The 12,688-nt window shown below is 48.2% G+C and overlaps 1 protein-coding gene across 1 annotated transcript in view; it reads left to right on the plus strand.

Annotated features, from left to right (window-relative positions):
* The window catches only part of LOC144132418 (glutamate receptor ionotropic, kainate glr-3-like), a 159,786-nt gene that overhangs the window by 29,356 nt on the left and 117,742 nt on the right, over positions 1 to 12,688 (plus strand). The gene's annotated exons all lie outside the window — the stretch shown is intronic.

Genomic DNA, 12,688 nt, shown 5'->3' on the forward strand with positions numbered 1-12,688 from the left:
TTCGTTGCGAGTCTGCATACGCTGAAATAAAAATGGGAATGTGCTTGCGTTTACGTACGCAAGCGTGCATACGGTTATGGTACACAGACAGAATCGATTTATGCTCTTTTCTAACCATATCTGTGTACGCCGCGAGCGGTGACGTGGTGGTCGGGAAGTGTGTGGAAAAGCGAGAAACAGCAGCGGCGCAGCGGTTCCGCCTCGTCCGGGCGTCAACAGATGAGATCAGGTCCTAGTTATCCCGTCGAGCGAATCCGCTTCGCTCGCCGGATTTTTGGACAAGTGTGAATGCGCCTTAAGCTGGCAAACACGCGGCCGGCCCGCCCGTCAGGTGACGTCGGCAGTATGACGGTAAGCGTAGGGCGGAGCGATCGACGTCAGATGCGCTCGCTGCCATTGTGCTACGGTGTGAAGCTGCCTACCGGGATGACTTTTTTCCCTTCGTAATGACCACGAAGAGCGTTCTTATTAATTTTTTTCTCGGCTTGACTAGCTAGAGAATGAGCTCCAATTCTGCAAATGCAACCTGCCCCCGAAACAAAAATTTCAAATGCTAATTAATAGTTTTTAGTTAATTTCCTAAATAATCATAACATTCGGCCTCTTTCCTGGTGGTCGCTGGAGCCACCCATATAGGCACAGGTCTAAAATAAATCTAAACCAATGCACCTTTCAAAAAAAAATTGGGCTTCTAACTAGACGCCATGCAGGTATATGCCTTGTTTTTATACGTGCGTGACAATGTTCGAATTGCTCTGTGTGTGCCGGCGGTTCGAACAGAAATATCAGCACTGAAGGTGAATAAACGTAGTCCTTCGGATACCCAGTTGGTAAGCCTCGCATAACTTCACTCGACCCGCCACGGTTCTTATAACAATAGTGAGAAGCAGGAGAGTAAATAGTTATATTGCCGCGTAGCAACACACGACTCAACAAAAGAAAACACCAGGATAATTTTAAAGTTTTTGATTTCGTGCTTTCAACTCTGTACCAATGCACAAGACAATAGTTACTTGATGACTGCGTGGAACTTAACTAAAAAGTAATTTATAATTGAATTGAACCACCAAACTATGGCTGCGAAGTGAAATATCAACGAAGCTTATGTGAGGCACAGCGAACCGCAATATAGTCACGACTTCTTTCGTTGTCATTGTCATGGATGCGCTTTCGCGTTGTTAATAACTATAACTTGTTTTTTTTATACGTCTTTATTTCTGCATAAAATAGGCCTAGCCTTGCGGCAGAAATGAGGGGCTTCATGGGGGTGAAGGTGGGGAAGGGGGAGGAGGGCCGGTCTCCACTTCTTCTTCGAAGTGGGGTGGTCCTGTGGTCGGCTCTGCGAAGAAACGGCCAGGCCCTTCTTCCTTGAAGTATAGGAGAAAAGCCCGCCAGAGCCGGAGTGCGTCCGATGATCTGATGTGTAATGGTGGATTGACCCATTCCTGCAAGGTGCCAGGTCGGTGCCCGCCCAGGGACTGAAGTGCTCGCTCCAGCACCACGTCAAAAGCAGGGCAGTGCCACAAAAGGTGTTCGGCCGTGCCTCTGGCCGGGCATGCCGGGCATTGAGGGGTCGGGTATGAGTGTGGGTTGATGAGGTTGAGCTTTGCTGGCGACAGAAGCTGGCCAGTCTGGGCGCGGCGGAGGAGTACCGCCTCTACCCTTCGGAAAGTTCTAGGTGGGCGGCGGTATAATTGCTCAGGGTTCGCCACGTGCTGGAGGATGCGGCGGCGATAGCATTGTGCGCGATGCCATGTCTCGGCCCTATCCATAGGAGGTGACGACGAATGTGCAACGTCATCACGGGCCCAAGAAGCGGAAACGAGTGTGCATCCAGGCAAAGGTGCGGAAAGAGCTGCAGCGCGCGCTGCCTGGTGTGTTTTTTCGTTTCCAGTGATTCCTTCATGTGCAGGAATCCATCTAATAACAATAGTGTAGCCCTCCTCTCGCAGGCGTCGGGCTTCCGTTCGAACTGCGCTAAGAACGGCATAGTCTGCTCCCCCCGCACGGCATGCGGTGTACGCTGCTTGCGAATCAGTGTAAACATGGTAGGTGCGTGGAGCCGGATCCTGTCGATCTACTATTCGAGTAATGGCAAGGCGTATGGCAATGAGTTCGAGATTAGTGACAGTGTGTTCTTCGGAGAGCCGTTAAACTATTGTGGTATCTGACTCAGAGTCGTGACAAACTATTGCGGCGCCACTCTTCTCCGCAAAAAATGACCACTTAGCCCTCGACAAATAGGAGCAGAGGTTGTATTGCTGTTATGAGAACTCTTCTTTACTGCATGCTTGATTCACTCCATATTATGCTTCCCTATGAAGGCGCGCTGATAGATTAACTTTGATGCCGTAAAGAGTGGAGGCATCCTAAAAGCGGTGAAGAGGAAACTAGGCATAGGCACAAACCAAGTGTATGCGTTAAGAGACAAAGCAGGCAGTGTCATTAGCAATATATAGATAAGATATAGTTAAGAAAGCGAAGAGTTTTCCACAAATCTATACAGTAGCAAATAAAATCGGGGCATTCATCAGAGAGGCAATAGCGCATTGCTATGGGACATCCCGCCAGCAAAGAAAGAGGAAGTAAAAAGAGCTTTAGGAACAATGAAAAGGGGGAAAGCAGATGGTGCGGATCAGGTAACAGAAGATTTATTGAAGGACGGAAGAGGAGTTTATGAAAAAAAAACAGCCACAATGTACACGCAATGGTTTATGACCGCGAGTTTACCAAAAGCTTGGAATAATGCTTACATCTTAATCCGTTAGAAAAGAGAATGTCAAGGGAATGAAAAATTACAGACCTATAACGCATTTACTAAGGTAATCGCTATAAGAGCCACGACAACCTTAGAGTTCAATCAACGAAATGAACAGGCAGGCTTTCGCAAAGGATATTCCACAACAGATCATATTCACACTATCTGTCAGGTGATAGAGAAATACGCAGAATATAGCCAACCCCTATATATAGCCTTCGGTGGTTAGGAGAAAGCATTTGACTCAGCGGAAACCTCAGCAGTCACGCAGGCATTGCGGAATCAGGGTGTAGAAGAGCCTTATGTGAAAATACTGGAAAATATCTAGAGAAACTGCACAGCTACCATAGTCCTCCATAAAGTCAGCAATAAAATTCGAATAAGGAATGGCGTCAAGAAAGGAGCCACGAGCTCGCAAATGCTATTCACCGCCTGTTCACAGGGGGGTATTCCGAGGCCTGAATTGGGAACAGTTGGGATTAAGAATTAATGGAGAATACCTAAATAACCTGCGATTCGCTGATGGCATTGCCTTGCTGAGTCACTCAGGAGATGAACTGCAAAGCATGATCAATGAGTTCGACAAGCACAGCAGTACTGTGGGTCTAAAAATTAATAAAGCGAAAAGAAAAGTCATGATGATAATGAATTTTTATGGCGCAAAGGCATCTTCGGCTGAAGAGCATAAATGGCAAAAGGTATTTTCTTCTCTCATGGTGGGGTCAACGACCCATTTCCCAAGCATTTCACCCTAAATAAGCCGAGCACGAGACTAGGGGAAATCTTGTACCCATTGTATCATCGGTGGGTACCCGGCGTCGCTGGGGATCGAACCCCGCACCTCTCGCATGCAAGGCGGATGCTCAGACCAGTAGGCCACCGCTGCGGCCAAACCAAAGTAGTGTTCAACAGCCTCGGAAGGGAACAGCAGTTTGCAATTGGTAGCGAGGTGCTGGAAGTGGTAAAGGAATATGTCTACTTTGGACATGCAGTGACAGCTGATCCGGATCATGAGAGGGAAACAACTAGAAGGATAAGAATGGGGTGGAGCGCATATGGCAGGTTCTCTCAGATCATGAATGGCAGCTTACCAGTATCCCTGAAGGGAAACAGGTGCACCTTACCGGTACCCACCTATGGGGCAGAAACGCTGAGGCTAACGAAAAGGGTTCATAAATTACAGCGCAGCTAGGCATAGAAAGAAATTAGTAAGACGCTTAACCTTTGCCTTAACTATAGATGCGATAGCGCCTTTACACTCTTTTCTGACGCCTAATTAACATATTATGTGTGGTTTTATTCATTTTTTAATTTCTATAACATCAGCTAGTACACTTCCCCAACACACTTTACTGTCACGCTCACCGCAAAGCCTTCATTGGTGCCCCTCTGGCACACTTCGACCAACAATCCTTTGAGGCACATGCGTTGCTTGCCCGCCTGGCACGCAGAAGGCCTTGGTTCGAACCCCAGTGCCGGCGAATGTGTTTTCATCTCAAATATGTTTCCGTCACATTTCTGACACCTTCCTGTCAATCCTAGGCCACAGCGACGCCTTTTTGACAGAATGAGCTGTATACGCTGTCGCGTAAATGATGACAGTTGTAATGTTAAGACAAAAGGAAAGGGTAAAGTGGGTCAGGGAGCGAACACGGTTTAATGACATCCTAGTCGAAATCAAGAGGAATTAATGAGCTTGGGCCGGGCATGTAATGCGAAGGCAAGATAACAGATGGTCCTTGAGGGTAACGGACTGGATTCCAAGGCAAGAGAAGCTTAGCAGGGACCGGCAGAAAGTTAGGTGGGCGGATGAGATTAATGAGCTGGCGGGGATAGGATGGCCGCAGTTGGCAAAGGACAGGGTTAATTGGAGAGACATGGGATACGGCTTTGTCCTGCAGTCGGCGTATTCAAGCTGCGGATGATGAGAACTCTTCAAAGGTTTCCGTGCGTTAGTGATTGCTATGAACGAAGATCCAACGAAAGTGGCATAAAGTTCCACATTTTGAAGTGAGCTTACTTCGCGTGGTTATGATTATATCCGCAACACACATTTTGTGGACGATCATATTGCTTTCAAATACGCTGCAATATGCTTTCCTAGCGAAAGCCTTCCACATCCATCGCGCCTGTAATGCACTTCAAACCAGCTTGGCACATTTCGCGTGCCAAACGAATTCTGGCGCCGGAATGGACAGCCGCTGCCTTTTTTGCAAAGAATTCGCTGGCCATCACATGCCGAGTTGAAGTTCGTCAAGCATTCAGGAGAAAGCGAAGGGCTCCTATTGCACAGTGCGGTTGCAGTAGACGCCTTGAATATGATTGCTTTTCATAGGCGTCTAGGGGCCGTGTTTTGTAACGATGCATTTCTTTTTCCACTTCATTGAGACGTGGCGACAATGTGACCAAAGCAGCATCAGGTAGGAAAGCGAATGGCGGTTCACACACAGCCGGTCCGGTCGCGGCGCCGCTGCTAGCCAACCTCCGCATCCGGTCCGGCTGAGTCAGACTGAACACGATGCGCCAGTTCATCGTAAAAACGACGCAGTTTCTTTGCGGAGACTGAACTAACACCGACAAAACTAGCCAGGCTCGTCAAAACCTGTGTCGTCGTGCTTAGTCACTCGTGGGCGTCGGCCAGTGAAACATGGGCTCGAGACGCGTCTATGCAAGAAGGGTGGCATCATGGGCACCTTTGTGTCACGACCAGCGTGACGTCTGCTCTAACGTCATACGAGAATTGGAGCAGCGGCCAATGCAGACGACCAAATGGAAATGAAAGGAAATGGGTTGTTACAAAATGCGTCCACTTGCCCACTCCGACTGCTTGGGATACAGCATCAAACGGGACGGCGCAGTATATCACCAAACGCGCCAAGATTCACCGAGGTGAACGCGCAAGCTTCAGCTGTAACTTGGAGCAGAGTTTACAAATGCTGCAGGACGTGAGAACGGTTTGTGCCTTGGACAACAAGACTGGCCGAGCATGGGCGATGTATAGAAGGCGCGGGAAGCATTATTACGTTCGTATACCGGCACAGGAAAAACGAGGAATGGACAGCGCCTGACGCTCACTTCCCTTTCCACGACAATAAGTGGCCCTTTAGTGAGAAAGTTATAGTATGTGGTATATGGACTTCAGCGCCCAGACGCGAGACGTCAGCTGTGCCGAACGCCATAGTGTAGGGCGCTGGAAAAATTCTGACAACTGTGACTTCTTGGACGTGCATTGACATCACACAGAACATGGGCATTTTGCATTTTGCCTCCATGTAAATGCGGCCGCAAGGCCGGGATTCGATCTCGCGACCTTGGGATCAGTAGCCGAACTACAAAACCTCTGGGCCACCGCGGCGGGTTCTCCACCCAGAGAGAGTCTTGCGTAGTGCAAACCCAGTGACTGGCCTGGGCTCAAACGCGTCCGGCTTGAACTCAAACCAGCTGTCGACGCTGATATTGAAGGTCTGTATGGTGGATAGCGAGACTTGCGCTGAAGCCGCCGAGCATGAAAATCAGCTCGGTCGACAGACGGGGCAGCTACCGCTCCGGGTTGACCGGCCCACAGTGGTGGCAGAGGGCTTGCCTTAGGGGTATTGGGGCTGCGAGAAATGAGGGAAGGTTCAATTAGAGCAGTTTGAGCTGATGAGTAACTGTGGTGAATATAGCAAGTTGTTCTTCAAAACCTCGCTATAGTCATTTACAAGTGTGTGTTACACACGTCCTACCGTCAACGGGAACACCCTTGCAGTGCATATCCAATATCGGGGACATGTCTCGCGTACGTGCAACAGCCACAGTAAATAGTAAAACCATCCTTAGGGAGGTTAAAGTCAGAGCTCAGTCCCAGTCTCAACCCCTAGCTCATCTTTCTCCGTGGTCATTCCTGAGAGACAGGCCAGTATTAAACAACTAATCTCGCATCGTACAACCTCCACCAGGCGAAAATTCGCCGCTTTTCGTGCAGCTGGGCAGTACATCTGTGCACAAACACCCCATAAATGGGCTGTGTTCTGTGATTCGAAAGCCGCCCTACAATGTCTCGATTCTGCTTTACGCCATGGTGACCATGTGCAACGCCTAGCGGACATGCGACACCTAAAACATCAGTCACTAGAAGAGGGCCATGACGACACAGTGGCATTGGAGGAAACGACGCAGCTGACGCTGTAGCTCGAGCGGCCGCCGGCAGTGCCATTATGGTCCAGATACCACTGACAAGACCTGACGCAGCAAGGCATATTTGAGTGCTTGACCGAAACCAGATATTCGTCATGGTCTACCTCTGGAAACTCGGCATGCCGTTCACACCGCCTCGACCGCTTACTTCTCCACCGTCCGATCTCCCGCTGCGATGCTACGCTGTTGTGTCGCCTGTGGCTGGGAGTGGAGTTTACAAATAGGTGATGACGCCATCAGAGGGTCAGTTGCACATCAGAGGGTCAGTTGTAGGACTGGCTAGGTGCACTTGCGCAGGATACTTCATGAAAGTTTCTCTTGCACTGCCTTCAACGGAGCTTGGGTTCTTCTGAAAACTAAACAAATTCGCGCTCTATAAGCTTATTTTCTGGCATCATATAAAACCTACCAACTCTATGGAATGGGTATTTTCATAATGCAGCTCCTAAACGACGTTGAACCGAGGTAATCTTCTCTTGCACTTGTTTTATTAGCTACGCAGTCCATATGTAGGAAGATGTCATGAAACTAGAGTTTCAGCAAAAACAAAATGTTAACTTTTTTCTTACAACATTCAGGCTCATGCTAAGATTGTAAAGGCGACGACAGGAAATAAGCGTAGGTAGGCCACTTTTTAAGTGTTTTGAAACCTGCTTTTAATTACGCGCAGTATATACGCGAGAAAAAGCGTTGTTGTGAAGCCATAGTCGTTTCAGGCAACATAGCACAAAATGACGAATTGCCGGTCTTGAACAGTGCGTAAGCACTTTATATGTGCCGTTGATTACAAAATGGTGAGAGTAGCCAACGGATTAATGAAGGAATGTCTTATTTATTGCTCTATACTTGTACTATAAATGACATTCTGATTGTCTAAAAAGCTATAGCTATTTTTTGTTACGTGTTCCTAGCGCAGTGTTCTTGTTTGCATAAAGTCGCGAGATGAAAATTGAAATTTAGTTTTGTAATTAGCTATTTAATTTTAATCATGAGTATTTTACAAGCAGCCCCCAAGCCCATAAATGCAGTGCAAGAATTTACTCTTTCGGCTTCCTTTTAAATGTTTTTTTGACGGCCTACACAGCAGGAGAATGCCGCATCGAGTAAGTGAAAATTTTTTATTTCACGCTTAGCGTTCGGGAGATCACCAGTCACGCATGGTAAGCGTGAGCGCTGAAAGCGCACCACGCCTAAAACAAGCGTGCAAAAAATTGCCTCCACTCACGCTTGGCTATCGTTACTCCGCCTGTGAGTCATGCTTAGGAAGCGTGATTTCTCAATCGACACTCATGGCTACTAAGCGCGAAAACAGACCACACGAAAAATCATCGACCCTCGCGCTTGCTAAGTGTGAAAAAATTTTAGAGTGTACTAAACGTATCCGGATACATTTCCACCGTCTGCTGTGGAAAGCGCTGCACACTGGTGGGCTTTGCATTTCAGCTCCATCCAAATGAAATCGCTGAGGCCAAGGCCGATTTCGCCACTTTGAACGCGGCGCTTATAGAGCGGTAGCTCTTCCTGAGACTGTAGCTACAGCTCCGCGCATTCGGCGTCGGCGCCGTCCGCAATGCGAGAGCCTTGGCAGCGGGCAAATATTCACCGCATCAGTGACGGCACGGCGTGTTTGTTTTTTTTGACGAAAGTGCCAGTGGCGGTGGCCTGCTCGGCTGATTATTATCGTGCCAATGCGCTGCTGAGCCCTCCGTGTAATAGACCGACGAGACAAGGGAGCCTAGCTGTTGAAATCGGAACACGACAAAAATTATTTGCGCTCAGACCAGAGCTAACCCCAAAAATTCGCGCACTGGAAACAACTCTATTAGTTTTTGTCTTGGCGTTAACCTGCGCAGATTGTGAGAGTTCTTTCAGCAGTTATCGTCTTCTTTTCAGCTTTTCTCCCGGTTATTGCTGTTTTAGGTGAAAATTTAGTTTTAAAAAATGCCGCCGTTGCTGAAATCGATTCCAAAAAACTTGCCCCGCGGACCATTCTTGCCATGTGCTGCCGTGCTGAAGTACCTGCAGGGAGACATTCTCCTTGATGCGGTAAGAGACATATACAGTTGTCGCATAACGGTTCTTAAAAAATTGACAGCCAGCTAAGCGCAGTCATAAGTCTACAAATGAGTTCTAGCCTTACCTAACCAGAAGGATTTCAAAGGCTCAGCTGCAAGCTTCGCGAAATGCTCGGATGACGTGAGGTTGATGATCACATGGATTCCAAGTTACCGGTAGGATTCGGCTTTGGAAAGAGCTGAGTTCAATAATAATGCGTATCTGACGTTAGTGTACTTGCGTTTTACTTATATGTACTTGCACTTGGGTAAGTCGATGGCTTCAATAGCCATATGAAACACCATGTTTGCATGTTTTCAAGTTTCTATCTGAGGGCTAGGTATGTGTACAGAATTTTATAAATATGCATAAGTACCAATGTGCTGTTACATCTTACTCTTGTATTTGGGGCAAGTTTCCGGCGCATGAGCTTCACTTTGCAGCCCTGACAAGCAGGAATCACGTTGTACATTATTTCAGCAAGAATACCCTATGTACCGAAAGAAACTGAATAAACTGCTTTGATTTCATTCCGGTGGCCCCAAAAAGCGGCCGGTGACTCACTGTGGATCGGAGCGGCCTACAAGAACGCACAGCAGCAGCTCCGGCAGCCTGGCGCTGTCCTCTGCCCCAGCGGCAGAACACCAGCGCGCTATCGCCTCTAGCACGTCCACTTCGTGCTGGACGTTGAGCTCCGGTGAGGCCAGCAGGTCGCACAACAGCCACGCCTGTATCTCCCCGAAGTCCTCGCTGTGGCGCCAGAGCCGCGCCACGATGCACGAAGTGGTCAAACGCGGTAGAAGTAACGACAGCTACGGTTTTACAGCGAGGACTGTTACTGGTACGTCCCCAGCTACAACGCGGCTTCAGTCGGTCGCCAATCACATAATCACTTCCTGCACGCAGCAGTAAAAGGAAAATGAGCCAACCAGGATTCGAACCTGAAATCTCTTGATCCGTACAAGACCGACTGTATACTAGAAACTTTTCTTAAGTTCCAACTGCCCTTGATTGGCATGGAAATTGCGGTCACTGTAGGCCGGCCGAACCCACATTATGTCCGAAGTAGCAAGCCAGGTGCCGTCAGCATGTGCGCAGCCAATCAAGTGTTCTATCCATGGTTTTCTTAATTCAGACGTATTTCCCCTCTTAGCGGCATCGAATTGTAACTGAGCATACCAAACATGGCAGCTTATACAGAGACATAAAGTAGCGGAGATCAGAGATCAAACTCTAGTTAATAATAAAGCTGAAAAGAAGAAAAGCATGTGCTCTCACGCTTGACATAAATGGCTAGAAGAGTAAGGGGACAGCTCATTGAGGTAAGAATGGATTTCATGCTAGGGCGCAAAAAAAGATAGATATGCATGGTTGCGGGCTGGTTAGTTTGTTCCTCTCTGGGTTGACAACCTTGAACCAGTGGACGCGGATGGCATAAAGTTTATCTGAATGGCATCGTCTCCAACCTGGGCGCAACCCTATATCTTGCTGGACATCTGTGTGCACCGGGTGCATGCACGGCGGAAGTGGCAGCCTGAGATGCACCCAGCGATCCAGCGAACAGTCTGGTGGCGTGTTGTTGGAATGGACGGTATGTCATCTGTGTAAAATCGTTCAAGCTCGCATCCCACAAGCAAGAAGAGGTCTGGAAATGTGGGGGCAGGGGTGTCTGCATTGGGCGCGAGACAACTGTAATTCGAATTCTGAGAATTGTTAAGTGTAATTCGGGACCAGTAGTGTCTTGCAGTGGAAGCAATCGCACCAATAGTTACGATGGTGACAACCTGGCCGGGTATCGGAGTGCCTTCGGCAGCTCATTTTGTCGAAGTGCTCCCACACGTAGGCCATCACGGCCTCACTGAGACTTTTGCGGCGGTAGCGGCGCGTCTGTAGGAACACGCTCAAACAGTTCTCGGGCACCAGGAACTTGGGCAGTGCCGTCAAGCACTGCTACCGAGCCTCGAGCACAACCAGCATGTCGGCAGTCTAGAACACGTCCAGCACGTTCTCTCTGTTCACGCAAAGCTGCGGCGGGAGACGATGGCGATAGCGGCGGTTACCGCCCAAAAGAAAAAAATCATTTGCTGTGTTTCAAATTGACAGTTCGACCACTGCAATATGTAGTTATGCCCCGTCGTGTGCATTATATTTAGGGAGTGATATTTTACGAGGAACGTGCCAGTAGCGATGTGGTACCCTTTTACAACTATATGTTGTGTATCTTTACAGCGACAGCTGTTATGTACATCTTCCCGAGGAAGGAATGTAAGAAGGAACGGGGAAGAAGAATACAGAGAAAGCAGAAGATGCAACGCGCCACGCTAATTGGTCAGACTCGGAGATGTCAATGCATGCCGTCATGGCAACGCGTCACACTGCCTGTCACGCCGGTCACGTGCCTTATATAGGCCCTTCCAGAAAGAGGCCGAAGGGCACCGCCATATTGGCCGCTGAGTTGTGCTAGTAGAACAGGAAAGAGTTTACGATTACGCTCCCGCACACTCTCTCAACAGCCAAGTAGACCGGTTGCTTCGAGGGCCCTGAGAATGAGCCACCGTGCGGGAAAGTGCCTGACACAAGGAAATGGGTGGAAACACAGTGCGTGATGGACGCCACCCCACAGACCTAGGCTACTACACACCCATAATCAGAATTACTAAGGCTCCGACGACCAGCATCTGCGCGTTAGTCCAGACGGCCATAATGGTAAACGTCCGGTGCGTTTTGTAGCGATAGCTACATTAAGGTAACATTTCGAGCCTTCAGCTTGGCGGTGGTACGTGACCGTGGCGGCACAGCCACCGCCACCGCCAATTGACAAGATGCTAAAAGCGCACACATATTTCTTCACGTGTTTCAAACGTGCTCGAAACATGCTTTCTGTGAAGTATGCTTCCGACGAATTAATTTCATGTTTATGAAAGTACACCTTTAATACACTGACATGATGCTAAACCGCATACGTATTTTTTCACGTAATTGAAACGAGCCTGAAACATGCTTTAATCGACGTATACTTCAGACAAGTTAATTTCATATTTACGATAGTAGACTTTTAATACATTGACCAGATGCTTAAACCGCGTACATTTTTTTTCACCGATTTTAAACGTGCCCGGAGCATGCTTTAAGTGACGTATTTTTGTCAAATTTTAAGAATATATTTCGAATACCAAGCATAAAGTTTCAGGAACCTATTTCCGGCATATTTTTAGTGCATTAATGAATACAAAATTTGTTTAAAATACATTATAAATATCCCGCCGTATAATTAAAACGTTTTAGTTTTTGGTAAGGGATGCCTGAAATTCTTTAGGTCGTCGTTTGAAGTCTTGTCTACGGCACGTACCCTACGCTGGACTAGCCACAGAGCTTCGCTTCCTTCAATTCTGGGAAGGGCCTGCCGTCCATTTTTGACCACAAAAAACTTAACCGCAGCAGAAGCGTTCTCACGCCGCACTTCCATGCCGTAGCGTTCCAAAAAACGTTATGGTGCCACCGTTATACGCCCGCAGGACCGAATTAGTCGGCTTCTGCTCCTCGCAGTTTTTGGCAAATTGGCATGGAAAACGTGGTTGCCGGCGATCGGGTGGACACTTCAAAACTGATGTAGCAGTTGGGAACTTGGCCATCCAATCCCTCTGCGGTAGTCACCTCTAGGATGTCCTCGTTTTGCTCTTCTCTGACTTCGCTAACCAC

This window comes from Amblyomma americanum, chromosome 5, assembly GCF_052857255.1.
Source record: "Amblyomma americanum isolate KBUSLIRL-KWMA chromosome 5, ASM5285725v1, whole genome shotgun sequence".
Lineage (NCBI taxonomy): Eukaryota > Metazoa > Arthropoda > Arachnida > Ixodida > Ixodidae > Amblyomma > Amblyomma americanum.